The sequence below is a fragment of the Acartia tonsa genome, chromosome 3, assembly GCF_053477335.1.
Source record: "Acartia tonsa isolate MP-2025a chromosome 3, ASM5347733v1, whole genome shotgun sequence".
NCBI lineage: Eukaryota > Metazoa > Arthropoda > Copepoda > Calanoida > Acartiidae > Acartia > Acartia tonsa.
In genome coordinates, this window is record NC_137262.1 from 48,790,130 (window position 1) to 48,805,416 (window position 15,287).

The following is a 15,287-nucleotide window of genomic DNA, read 5'->3' on the forward strand; positions in this document are numbered from 1 at the left end:
GTTGCGGCATTTCATGCGCTAGTACCCAAACTAAGTCAGAAACTGCTAAATTCTTGCACATTCCCTTTAAGCCAGTACCCAAAGTCTGAGACTCCTAAAAATTGAATATTCGATCCATTGTCCCCTCCCTTACTCCCTGGTGGTAAATATTAACAAATACAATAATGTTCAAAGTTTCACTGCGAAACATACAAAAAACAATAAAAGAAACAGTCTGGACTCAGTTGTACTAACCTATTGTCAAACTTTGGGAATAGAGTAGCTACGCTACGAATAGCTTTTTTTGTCTTACATAGCTTTAAATTTTGTATTTGGTCCGTAAATAACTCGGAATTGAGTTCTTCTTTTCAGGGAAGTTTTATTTAGGCCTTGGGAAGTTTTTGTATAGATATTTTTCGAAGATAGCCCTAGATACTATGGCATTGCCACTATTTTCATTAAATAAACATACTAATTTTTTTACTTTTTTTGTTAACCAATAATATTCTATGACGATTACCACCTAAAAACTATGTATATCAAAATCCAATGATAATAGTTTGTTTAAGGCAAACATAATTTCTACGCAGTTTTCTTTTTGTATGTTCCAAAATATAACAAAATACTAAGCTACCACTCTTTGTCTTTATATCATGACTAGCGGCTGCGCCCCTAGTATCTAGGTGCTCTATATCGAAGAAATAGGGAAGGGCAGAAAAATAGCCTAAATCCATACCTACCCGGACTTTTTATAAAAATAATATTGCCTAAAACCATCCCGAGACCTATAAGTAGCTTCACTGTAAAAGAGGAACATATCAGTTCAGCGGTTATCGAGATCCTTCGCTACAGACAATAAGGAACAATCCTGCTTGGTATGGCCAATTAATAATCCAATTTCATATCCCTGAAGATCACATTGAAAGATAAATTAATCATGGAAATTTGTACCTAATGACAAACCAAAAATATTGGTGGATATTCTAAGTATTAGAGGGGTTTTTATTCCACATATTGTCTTCTCCCTCCCTGGCTATTATATTTGTTTTAAACTCATTCTTTTGATCTAATAATTGCACATAAAACTTTAAAAAACTATTTTATTTTGTGTCAAATGCACAGGCCCTATTGTTGGAGTTACTTTAAATTTTAAGTTGAGAAGCCATTCTACAAGAGATCATGTGTCTTTTTGACTGTTAACCCAGTAAAGTAAAATAATAGAGGGGACACAAGCTATATATAACTCTACCCACGGGTCGGCGACTCTGTGCCGACTTTCAATTAGGTCTTTGAATATCAGCCAATAGCGTCGGAAATATAATTGTTTTTATTTCTTATTTTAACTTTCTTATTTCTATTTTTCTTCCTCTAATTCTCCTAATGTTTGAGCGAATTTAGCTTATATATTTTGCAATGGCTCTACGACTGGTTGATGTAATCATCCTAGTTTATTAAAAGTTGCTTTTCTATTTAATATTCTGTTCTTCTCTCGACAGCTGAACACCAATTTATCGACCATTGTGCTATCCATGTAAAAGATTCAGGGTAAAGAAATGTAGAGAAAGAAGTACGAATATAACGTGCAAGGGTTATGTATAGAAACATTTTATGCATGTGCAAAAAACAACAAATCTATCAAATTAGCAAGTAAGATATCTAAAAATTATTAAATCATAAAATTGATTTTGTTTGTATTAAAAAAAGAACTGCTGTCATACTGTTCCATGAAAGGATTTTGAATCTGTATACCTATCCTTTTGTATTTCTTGGTTATTTTGAATAAATAGCATAAAACCATGTTCTTATTCTACTTTATGTTTTGCCTGAGGTGTTCAACAATTTTTTTTCTAGACATAGAAAAAAACAAGGATAATTTTGTCTATAAGTAGCGCAAATTATAATATTCTACTATAAAGGTAAATAAAAATCTTCAAATAACTTCAGTAATTTAAAAGTTCAAAATACAAAAATGGTCCACCTGAGCTGGATCTTTAAATGTGTAGCCGTTGGCGTGGCTGTAGCCGTGGCCGTAGTCATGGCTGTAGTTGTAGCCACACTAACGGACTGTGGTCACTTTTAGCATGGTTAACCACGCTACGACTACGACCACGCGTTGCCAATATGATTTAAAGATCGCATTTTTTTTTGTGGCCACGGCAACGCGTGGTTAATATGATTTAAAGATTGCTCTTAGGTTGGTGGCTGTAACTCTGACCACGACTACGGCAACGGCTACGCTTTTAAAGATCCAGCTCTGGATTTTCAACTGTATATAGATGATTTCTAATACAAACATTTATGCGGTGGTTAATGACTTATCCTTTTAATAAAAAAGTATTTTAGTTTTTTTTTCAGGAAAATATCAATAAGGCTGTTTTTATCGTTTAAATAGTAAATTTGTTAAAACTAAAGAAATCGCCTTTTATAATGAAGCCTCGCTTTGGAAAGTATTTATCCGACACATATATACGAGAGAATTACAGTCTAAAGGGCTCTCAGAGACACCGGAGTAAGAGAGAGAGGGAGGCGGGGGGGAGAGAGAGAACGAATAATAATTTGCTCCGGGCAACGGAGCCCTGAACCTCGGGCAATTTTGCAGGCATTCAAACCCACTTCAATTCCCGCTATCTACCTAACTATCCCTGTCTATCTGTCTATCCGTCATTCTTTCAAATCCATCTATTTTTCTCTGTCTTTCTCGTTGGCTGTCTATCACTTATTTTCTCTCTCTCTCTCTCTCTCTCTGTCTCTCGTTTTCTCACTTTATGATGAGGAATGTATATATTTATATTTGATACCCACAATTTCAGATGTTAGTATGGCTTACAAGTGTCTGAAACACAGACAAGGCCCACAAATAAATAAACAAACAATCAAAAAAGTGAAGACGAAAAAAAACTTGAAACTGAAAGTGTGAAAAAAAATAATTAGATCATGAATGAGAATTAAATAAACAAAATGATTTGATGATATGATAACTGTTTGTTATTATTGTTTAGGATGTGTTGAAAAATTACTAGTGATTAAATTCTATGGAACAAGTGAATTTAAATTGTTAAAAAACAAGGATGATAACAATCATAAAGGCGAACCTCTGAAATGAAAGGAAAGAACAAACGAATATGAACACTTGTAGAGCAGAATATTAGTTTAGAGATGCTTTGTTCAATATGTTAAAAATGGTGTTAAGTAAGTCAAAAATTAACAATTATACCAAATTGTTACAGGAATCGTCATGTAAAGTTTTATATTTCCATAGAACAATTTTAACATGCCTAAATGAAAGAAAAGAGTTAACTGAGACGTACAAACCCTAATTATAAAAATGCTTCGCTTTAAAAATATGTGATATTAGCAATAACAACCTAAGCTCAACATTTAAATAATATAAAAGTATTATACAAAGAAAAAAGAAAAAAAACAAGGATGACCACATCCATAAGTAGCACAGCACAGATACATATATGAAGAAGAAAAACTGCAAAATAATATAACTTAAAAAGTTACTAGTTACTAAAAATTAAAGACAATATTATTTTAAGAAAAGAAAGATAAAATGTTTATTAAAGAGCCAATATAAAGTAAAATTAGTTGTCAATAATTATCCTTTTTCAATGACGAAAAAGTTAGATGAAATAGTTTTTCCTCCCAGATAATATCTCTGATCACATTATTTTGTTCTTACATAAAAACATTATTCTTGACTTTGGCTTGAATATAATAGCTTGCTTATACACATTATTCCTTTCGGTGTACTTATTGTTAGTTGTGCGCTGCTACTTTTTAATTACAGTATGTCCGTATATTTTTATAAACGTCAGAGAAAGTTAAACTATATACTGAAAATATCTTTTTTGTCTACTTGTCTGATTATGATGTACTCTAATAAAGTAAAAATTGTAGCTGGCTTAAATAACGAACCCCCCCCCCCATCCTACACTTTACCCCATTCCATCCACTCCTACTGGATGAACGAACTGACCAATAAGTGATGTCCATGTCAGCAACCTAAATGGACAAACAAATTTCCCCTTGTCCACGTTTATTCTTTATCCGTCTACAAAGTTATGAAGCCTTAATCAAAAGTAATATACATTTATTTATAATTTAAATATAATATTTTTAGAAGATTACATCCATGTTTTTATTATCCAATATTTATTGTGTAAAGAAACTAATTATTATGTTTGCCATGGAGTAATTGATTGCCACTGAGCCATACCAGATTAAACATTACACAGTAAATATTCAGGGAGGGTGGGGGACATTGGGCTGCTTATTACACTAGTTCTCAAAATTTTATAATTACGTTTTATTATTCATTGGCTTGACAACTTTGGGGACTTTATTGAATTTAGATTTGTTGTTTGATTAGGTTGAGAGTCCAAATTTTGTAATCTTTAGAAGGGTTAATTTTGTGTATCATTATTGGGGATTTACATGAATCTATTAGTCATTGTCTTATCCCTTTATGTTTCTGGTAAATATTACAAAAATGCATCATAAATAGTTTTTGTGCTTTTTGGTGCAATTAATTAATTCTAGTCTTCTAAAAGAAAGTGGTGGTTTTTCCGTCTTTTCCTTAAAGCCAATTTTCATGAGATACATAGAAAAAGTTACCAAACCTGTTTTAACCTTTTTTTTGAAGTTTAATTTTTACTGTTAGCAATAATTTTTAACGTCAAATTATATTTGGCAACGCTACAGCTTTCAAGTTTTTTTTTGTTTGTCTATAAATATCTCTGTCATGGGTCAAAAGAACCAAAGAATTGATAATGATAATTAAAGTATTCAATTATCTTATGGTAGACACATTCCGAGGAAATTACACGATTTTCCAGTATGGCTTCGAAGCCGATTTATATCCACTTGATTAGAACCGTTTCTAGGCCATACTGAAAATATATCGTATCGTATTATAGACATTTTTCCTCGGGGCTAATAAAAATATAATTACTATACGTGTAAAGCTGTCTATATATATAATACGATGCGATAAATAACTATTCTAACATTTAGAAACTTAATGTAATATTTTTCAACATTTACAATTCTAACTAATGATATCAAATTTTTAAAAAGAATTGTATATACTCTAAAACTCTATTGCCATTATGCTCAATTAATCAATTAGGTTTCAAGTAATTATTACAAATTTAAGCCTTTCAATGATAATTAATAGCAAAATTATAAAAACATCTGTTTATGAATGATAAAATTAAAGGGATAAAGATTAAATTTGTTAAATTTATTCACATTTTTAGAAGAAAAAATTTCTACTCTAATTTCAAATTGGCTTCGAATCCGATTCATTTTCGGTAAATTGAAATTACCTTTGAGTAACTTATCGTGTATTTCAAATTTTCCAAAGAAAAGAAAATGAAAATCATTTTCTTGACTCAAGCGTTCGATTTCTAACAGCTTAGAAACCAATAATAAATTTTATAACTTCATTTTCATATGCAGAAAACTATCTATAATACGATGCAATACATAAATATTATCATCGACAATAATGATGGAAACTGTTACACTAAATGAAAAGACAATTTTTTTACCTTTTTACGTATTGCTTAAATCCTGAGTTTTGATGAGAGATTCATCATTTTTATTAGTAATTAGTAATTGTGAAACAATCATAAACGAATTACAATAATTTGAATAAAATATAGTGAATCACTCGATCAATGACACGTTTCATTTGTTTAGAGGCAGGTTTTGTTGTATTTAAACAATGAAATGAATTCAGTTTACCTTCCACTACTTTGTTTAAAACATTTTATATTGATTGGAAGTATTTATTGATTTGTCAACGAAATACTATTTACAGTGTTAAAGTTTTAAAAAGTTTTTAAAAGAAAAAGTAAAAAAAAATTTTGGGAAGGCGTTTTTTTCTAGGTGTTATTTTTCTTTTTTTTCCCTCCCTCAAATTAGTTACAAACCTTCCATGGTCCTATACGAAGCTTCATTGCAAAGGAGAACTATATAGGTTTAGCAGTTAGCGAAATCCTTCGCTACATACAAAAAAAGCTTATACTGCTTTGTGCTTTGTATAATAGGACTAGTTACCACGCCCCTAGAATCTAAAGGCTCTGTATTTGAACGGGCAGAGCGAGTCTATAAAAAACAGCTTAAAACCGTTTCAAGGCTTAAATTTGAAAACCATCACAGGGCCTCTAAAAAGTCACCTAAGATTGAGAACCCATTCGGTTCAGTAATTATTGAGATCTTAAGCTTCAGACAGACATACATCGTTCTACTTTGTAATATAGATTAATACAAATTTTCAGGCAAAATGGGCGACTAAGCAAACTCTATAAAGCAACCAACCCTATATCTCCCCTCTGGAACAATTTGTGATGGTCGATTCTTGAGTAGAAGCCAGTTCTTTACAGACAGACAGACATACTGTTCCTTTATTATAAGAATTTAAAAAATTTCAGACAAAATTGGTGACTATGGAAACTCTATAAAGCAACCAATCCTATACCTCCCCTCTGGAACAATTTGTGGTGGTCGATTCTGTAGTAGAAGCCAGTTCTTTACAGACAGAAAGACATTTTGTTCCTTTATTATAAGAATTACAAAATTTCAGACAAAATGGGTGACTAAGCAAATTCTAGACAGTAACTAACCCTATATCTCTCCCTCTGGAACAATTTGTGATGGTCGATTCTGTAGTAGAAGCCAGTTCTTAACAGACAGACAGACAGACAGACATACTGTTCCTTTATTATAAGAATTACAAAATTTCAGACAAAATGGGCGACTAAACAAACTCTATAAAGCATCTAACCCTATATCTCCCCTCTGGAACAATTTGTGATGGTCGATTCTGTAGTAGAAGCCAGTTCTTTACAGACAGAAAGACATTTTGTTCCTTTATTATAAGAATTACAAAATTTCAGACAAAATGGGTGACTAAGCAAATTCTAGACAGTAACTAACCCTATATCTCTCCCTCTGGAACAATTTGTGATGGTCGATTCTGTAGTAGAAGCCAGTTCTTAACAGACAGACAGACAGACAGACATACTGTTCCTTTATTATAAGAATTACAAAATTTCAGATAAAATGGGCGACTAAACAAACTCTATAAAGCATCTAACCCTATATCTCCCCTCTGGAACAATTTGTGATGGTCGATTCTGTAGTAGAAGCCAGTTCTTTACAGACAGAAAGACATTTTGTTCCTTTATTATAAGAATTACAAAATTTCAGACAAAATGGGTGACTAAGCAAATTCTAGACAGTAACTAACCCTATATCTCTCCCTCTGGAACAATTTGTGATGGTCGATTCTGTAGTAGAAGCCAGTTCTTAACAGACAGACAGACAGACAGACATACTGTTCCTTTATTATAAGAATTACAAAATTTCAGACAAAATGGGCGACTAAACAAACTCTATAAAGCATCTAACCCTATATCTCCCCTCTGGAACAATTTGTGATGGTCGATTCTGTAGTAAAGGCCAGTTCTTTACAGACAGAAAGACATTTTGTTCCTTTATTATAAGAATTACAAAATTTCAGACAAAATGGGTGACTAAGCAAATTCTAGACAGTAACTAACCCTATATCTCTCCCTCTGGAACAATTTGTGATGGTCGATTCTGTAGTAGAAGCCAGTTCTTTACAGACAGAAAGACATTTTGTTCCTTTATTATAAGAATTACAAAATTTCAGACAAAATGGGTGACTAGGCAAGCTCTAGACAGCAACCAACCCTATATCTTCCCTCTGGAACAATTTGTGATGGTCGATTCTGCAGTAGAAGCCAGTTCTTTATTTTCTATACCTGCCAAATACAATGCTGCCACAACAGCGATACCTTTTGGTAAGTCTATAATAGTCAGGGATTGGACAATGGAAGGAAAATTTTTCATGCGCATAAAATTCTTGTACGTAGAAGATTTTAAAAAAATTGTTCTCTTCTAGAATGGTATTTGATATAGATAGATTGATAGTACAATGGACTAAAATTAAAACTTTTCTCAATTTTAATCCATGAAACTCTGGTTTTATCCTCCTGTTGATTTTAGTGAGATGAAGGGTTGTATATTTGATATGAATTCTTCATATCAATTAGTATATAATAAGTTAAAATGTACAAAATTTAAACAAGAAAGACTACATCCAAAACATATGGACAAAGTGAATTACAGTTTAGAGAACATTCTTATTTGTCAGGGGATTCTATTAAAGTGATTCATTAAAAAAAAAAATTTTTAGTTACTGAATTGTATAACCTGACCAGCGGACAAGCATCCAGCCAATCACACGTAGGAACCTGCGTGGAGGATGCCTGCCATGATCTACACAACAACATTACTACTGCCAACACTGACAATTCAACTGCCAGGAAAAATTATAATCATACTTTACTTGTAGAATAGCTACACTGCTTCACTTCTATATATTTAGACTAACGGATACTCCTATAGAAGACTCTAGGGGCACTTAGGGTGGGGGGATGGGGTATATAAGTCTCCCCCATTTTTATTTTAAGATTTAAAAAGAAAAAGAAATAAACATTTTTTTTATTGGGGTTCTTTTGTATTTGGAGGGTGGAAATACCACATCCTGCCACAAATAGTTAAAAACCTTTCCGGAACATATGAAAAGCTTTGCTGTAAAGGAGAATCGTAGCGGTTCAGCAGTTGGTGATATCCTTCGCCACAAACATTATTGGATGTCTGACCGCCTCTCCTTATTATCCCATTTTTTTTTCTTTTCCTATCCATTTCTTTTATTTATACTCAATTGAAATGAAAAATACTCATCAAATGTTTTGTTTAATTAAAACGTACTTAATTTTGACACTTTAATTTTGAACAAACCACTCAAAATAGAGTTAGCTATATATATATATAGTGTGTTTTTTTTTATAAAAACTTTTTTGAAAGCAATTTTACCCCACTTATAGTTATCAGAATTTAATGATTAATGGCTTATTTTCTTTGTTTTTTAAGGCAATTAATAGAACAACAAAAAAATATTTCAGTTTTTATTTAAAAAGTACAGTAAAATCTAAATTTCAAAACTTATGTGTCAACATATAAAAATGGTTTTAGCGCATTTTTCTTAAAAAAATGGATTTTCTGTAGTCGACTTTGGGGGGCCAGTACTCCCTCCCTGGTTGAGATATAACCTTCAAACTTTGATAGTACATGTCCCTAATAGTATCTGTATACATTTTTAGCTCTATATCTCAACTTTGAAGTGTTTAGCAGCCATTCTTGCAAAAGGTTGATTATTTGAGCATAAGAAAAATGCACTAAAACCATTTTTAGATGTTGACACCTAAGTTTTGAAATTTAGATTTTACTGTACTTTTTAAATAAAAACTGAAATATTTTTTTGTTGTTCTATTAATTGCCTTAAAAAACGAAGAAAATAAGCCATTAATCATTAAATTCTGATAACTATAAGTGGGGTAAAATTGTTTTCGAAGAAGTTCTCATAAAAAAAACACACTGTATATAGCATATAATTATGCAGGTTTGAAATTAACATTCACTTATGTACTGCAGTACTCTAAATTCATTTAAGATTTAATTGAATGATAACAAGAATAGTTTTGTAATAAGTACACGAACAACAATATGCTTTAAGGTATAGGCATTAAAGTAAAAGAATAGAGGGGGCAACTAACTCTACCCTTGGGATGAGGACCCTGTGCCGACTTTCAATCGGGTCTTTGGATAATATCAGCCAATAGCGTCGCTACAAAAGAGCAGAAAGCAATTTGCTTAAAGACGAAAAAGGTCCCCCCCCCCTTATACAATTATTGTTAGGCTGTTTTTCATATTTTAATTTTAAGGAAGCTGGTAAAAATGTATCCTAAACAAGGGAACTGTTGGCCGAAGTATCCGGATTAACAGTATGTCTTTGTTGTACGTTGTAATATTTATTTCCTTTTTAGGAGACACTTTTACTAGCTTTAATTGTTAGGTTTAACTTAAGGCTGTTCCTATTTCCATACTTTAGTTCAAGAGTAGTTGCACTAAAAATACAAAAGGTATTTGGGTCAACAAACCTAAATAAGAAAGTAAATTTTAAAAGAATTTGTTTTATAATGGTTTTAAATGTCATATTAAAGGTTAAGTGTGTAATGTCTTTTATAGATAAATATATAAAATTGTTTACTGATATTTAAGCCTGACCTAAATAATTATACTAAGTAAAATTATATCTATATTTTTAGAAGTGTAGCTACCATATAACTTATGTTTCCTCTAACATTTTTGATGGATATTTTGCTTCTTAAATTTAAAAATGAAATTTTTTATCATAAGGACACTTAATTTCTTTTTGTTTTTTAATAAAATGGAATTTTAAAAAATGTGAAATAATTACGAAAATACTCTTAAACTAGTTTAGTAATATAATTGCAGTTTCATAGCTCTTAAGTATGATTATAATATTTTTATTTAGTTTACCTTTACTGCCATCCTACATAGCATACACAAGGAAAACACTTCTTTTTATCATACCTTATACAATTAATCTTAGATGGTCGCTTTGGGGTTCTAGCTCTCTCCATCCACCTTGAAACATACTCCGCATCTTGTAATTGGGTTACCCAGCAGACAATCAACCCTTCGTTTGCAAGATCTTTGTCTGGAAGTCCTACCTGTACATTGTAATAAGTTGTTCTTATTTATGGGTCATGGCATTCCTGCAACTTTTATTATTGATTCCTGCAGTAGGTACCATTTTTCACGTCTCTGGTATGACTCAGTTTGTTCTAGACTCGAACCTGTCACCTCCCCGACAACAAGTCGACACGTTACCAATCAGGGTAATAAATACCCGTGATGGTATTCTAAAAGTTCTCAACGGGGACCTTATGACCCTTTAGAAATAGCTTGAAACCTTTTATATGTATATGATAATTTCCTGATAAAAAAACAGCCACACAGAATTGCATTATTTGTCCTAAATAAAGAATCTCAATTATAAGAAAAGGATTCTTTTTAGTTTTTAGGTTAAAGAATCCCAATATGTGTCTATCATTTCCGTCAGTTTATAAAACTTAAATAAAAGGACAGTATTTTCAAATTTTTTTTTGTTGAATCTCTTAAAATGTCTGTCTCAATTACTCAGATACTACATCATTTTGTGGATTTCAAGACAATATGTTTCTATCTGGAAATGGAAGGTTTGAATCCTTAGATATCTGTTTTATATTAGATTGCGTGATTAAGTTTCTGAAGTATCTTCTTAAAAGTTTTAAAAAATTATATTTGGTAACAACTCGATAATTTTTACTAAATGAAACGAAAGCCTAAATGTAAACTAATATTTTTTCCTTCCATATCGCATTAAAATTAATGTAATGTACTGTCCTTTGGCTCGTGAGAATCTGACAAAAAATCTGTAAATTGTCTATCAACATGACGAGTTCAGTCTAAACACAAATACATAATTTATAAACATTTAAACTTTTGTTTAAAAAAAAGAAGGATTTTACATTTTGTTGTTAAAATCATAAAGTCTTTCTATCAGATTTAGTAGATTAGTAATAGATTGTAAATAAGTTGAGTGTTTTTCTTGCTATAAATATATTCCTAAATACAAAAGAATCAATGAAATAAAAGTATGAATACAATAACAAATAAAAAGTTTTTTTTATGGTATCTTTATTTTGTTTTTAATTTTAGTAAAACTATTTATAGATATTATGTAGAAAAAGCTATTTTTCTTCTCTCATATATTTATAGAAGTGTAACAATTCTAAAGTTAGGGAATCCTTGTTTAATTTTTAAACATTGGTATCTTGCAGTTGTTTGCTTTAAAACAATTAATATTTGATTAACAACAAAAATATTTAATTATGAAGTTGATAATATTTCTAAACATGATAATGATAGGATAAAAATAATTGTACTAGCGGTTTCGCCCCTAGCCTTTAGGGGCTTTGCCCCAAGAAGAAAATTAAAAAAATGATGTGAGTATACTATATGTGGGAATCATTACATCTTCTATTTCCTACTCAGCTGAAAAAGTTGCGAATGGGTCGCCAATTTTCGTGAACAAATGGCGAATTCAATCAGCTGAAAAAATAGCAAATGGGTTACCAATTTTCGCGAATAAATGGCAAATTCGCAAAATATATGATAAAAAAATTCTTTTTAAAAGATTTGGGGGGGGGGATTGTTTTTGTCCCACCCCTCAAAAAATAGACTAAAACCACCACAGGACCAGCAGGTATATAAGAGAAGAGTCCAATCGGTTCAGTGTTTACCAAGATCTTAAGGGACGGACGTACGGACAGACATCAAGCTACTTTGTATTATAGATAGATAAAATTGACTTTAAAATAACGAAATTATGGCCATAGGTAACGCGGCAATAACAAGATTACAACAATATAGATAATTAATGGTAAAAGGTAAAAGTAAATTACAATTCTTTTTAAAATTGCCAAGATAGATAGTTATGAAGTCCTTTCATTTGTCAATGTAGATGAAAAACTTACCCGGTTTACGTCTAGTCAAAGAATGAAAGCAGCTATGCTAATAAAGTTGAAAATGTAAAGAATATTTTATGGCAGTAGAAGCCAAGGACGTTGTTTCGGTCTGTATTTCTTGTATTCCCTGGCAAGTTCGAACCCATTAATCCCTGTTTCCTTACACCAGAATTCCCCAGAGAATGAGTGTGTTACGCGGCATTCCTAACTATCTCCGCGCGGCGCGTGGCTTGTAAACGAACAAAAGAGACGCGCACTTTTCCTTTGATAAGTCCCACGTGAGGAGCTACGTGAATGAAAATAATGTATTGCTTGAATATACATGCGCTCTGATGTGTGGAAGATCTCAAATAAGCCTTCCTGCTTAGTTTGACATCATATGTGGTAAGAATTTATCTTTTAATTCTTGAAAATAAGCGTAGAATGGTACAATTTTATGAAGAAATTTAAATCATTAATTTTTCAACAAATAGACCATTTAACTGCTAAGTTTTGATATACGAATATTTACTTTTATATTATTGATCATTTTATTCTAAAATTATCAATTTCTGATGCGATTTAATATGATTCATGCCAATTTAAAGTTTTTTAGAAAATTCATATTTTTTATTAAATTAAAATCACGCAACCTCGATGTTACAAAAATAATAACTATTAATTTTATGTAATTAATTCTTATATTTTTGTTTTAGACTTACTGTTTTCATGGTAATAAATACACATTCGTAAACTTCACTATGTTGGTCATTCGGAGGGCTTCGAGATAAGATTTCGAGAACGGCTAGGCATTGCGTTCCGAAACAATGAAAACAAGACAGAACAGATGCAGCTAAGAAGAATCTGTGAAGTGTTGTGAATGTGTTGGTTGTGATACCTTAACACACATTATTATAGTCGTAATCAGTACAGTTAACTTTAGTGACAATCATGGGTCCTAAAAAGAATAAAGGTGATCAATTGAGTAAGCGGCTGCGTCCAGCCGTTGATGCCCTAACCAGTGAGCTAAGTAGAGTGATGAAGTTGGTCAGTGATACTTCAGAACTTGATGTTAGACATCTCACTAAGGAGTCAATCCTTGTCCACGACAAGTTCGAAACGTTCGACAGCATCATGGGCGGTTTTAGCAAGCTTGGTTTGAGAATCCAAGAGCTTGATGAGTTTAGTGACATTTATTCTGATATAGTTACTGTGCAAAAAGACTATAGTGCCTTGAAGGATGCTCTTGATGCTATAGAAGAGCTTAGTGACATTCAAAGTGTTGTTGATGTAGTTGGTGATAATTTGCCTAACCATCAGGCTGAACTATATGATCGATGCTTGAAGATCGTGAAAGTTATCAAAGGGCCATATTTTCCCTTGCCTGATTCAATTATAAACACTTTGTCTGCTTTGATGAAACGATTGGCTGAGGTTAAGCTTGAACCTATGAAGCCACCCATGACGACGGCGGGTGCCACATCAGCATCGCCATTTGTGTCACCGTTTGGCACATTACAGTTCGCCGCTGGTTCTATGTTCACGCCAGGATATATGAATCGTGTCGACGAACGTCTTCTTCCCTCTTTTGACGGCCAGGAAGCATCTTACGTAAGTTTCAAAGACAATTTTAAAAAGCTTACTGTAGGACAGGACCCGTCATATTTACAGTTATTGTTGAGCAGTGAGAAGGTCTGTAAAAATAAAGAGCTAAGACTCCAATTAACTCAGATTCAATCGCATGAATCTCAGTGGGCTTACCTTGACTCGCGTTTCAAGTCTAAGACACGTCAAATGCTCTGCCTTTTCAACCAATGAGAGAAGAAGTCTAAACCGTCGGACTCCAACCAGATTGTGACTGTGTTAGCAGAGTTTGGTGGTGCAGTTAGCCAGCTGGAGCAGCTGACTAAAGATGATGAAGATGATGAGGTTACCACCAGCCAGTGGTTGACCGTGATACTTCTGGAGATGTTATCCAAGAAGTTACCCCGAGATTTTCAAGATAAGCTTAATCTGGCGTTGGGCTCAATGGACGTCCCAAATTTGCCAAAGTTGATGCAGATTATCGAGGAACAGAGGGGCGCTATTTTAATGCGGTGTTCGACTGATATGGACACCCCCTCTAAGAAGAAGGGTAATCCTGCGGCAGCAGCTACCGCCGTAGGTAAACCTGGTAAATCTAAGATGAAGCAGTCATGTTTTGTTAATGGCTGTAATGATATGCACTTACTTTACAAGTGCCCAAAGTTTCATGACCTGTCAGTGCCAGACAGGAAGAGTATTGTGGAGAGTGCTGGATGCTGTTGGCTTTGTTTGCAGAAAGGGCATAAATCTGTGGATTGCCCGAAGGCAGATGTAATAGGCGGATGCAAAGTGGACGATTGTGGTCAGACCCATAACAACCTTCTGCATGAGAGTGTTGATATGGCTGCCGCCGTCTATGAAGCACATACTTCCCCTGAGGCGAACCTAATGTTAATGTTACAACAATTAGACGTCGTTGATATTAATCGCCAGAAGGTCCCAGTATCCGCCATGTGGGACACCGGTTCAACTATCACAATGGTAACCCAGTCACTTGTTAATAAACTTCAGTTACCTTTTACTGGACGTTCAGCAAGAATTTCTCTAGCTGATGGTGAAGTTAAATGTCTCCCGACGGTCAAGCTATGTTTAGTTGATCGACACAAGAATTATCACATGTTAGAACCTGTGGTAGTGCCTCTCATTGGTCCTAAAGAGGCGATCTGCTCCATGAATCCTGTGGAGGCAGCTGTTTTGTTTGATATGAAACCTGAAGATTTTACTTTGGTTAATGGGCAGGTGGATTTGCTCATTGGGCACCTCTGCCCG

The 15,287-nt window shown here is 33.0% G+C and overlaps 1 long non-coding RNA gene across 1 annotated transcript; it reads left to right on the forward strand.

Annotated features, from left to right (window-relative positions):
• Window positions 1–7,670: 7,670 nt before the first annotated feature.
• On the forward strand, window positions 7,671–8,380 carry LOC145315288 (uncharacterized). The gene is made up of 2 exons (XR_013878008.1): window positions 7,671–7,817; window positions 8,213–8,380. It is a non-coding gene; the product is annotated as an uncharacterized LOC145315288 (long non-coding RNA).
• The last annotated feature ends 6,907 nt before the right edge of the window (window positions 8,381–15,287 follow it).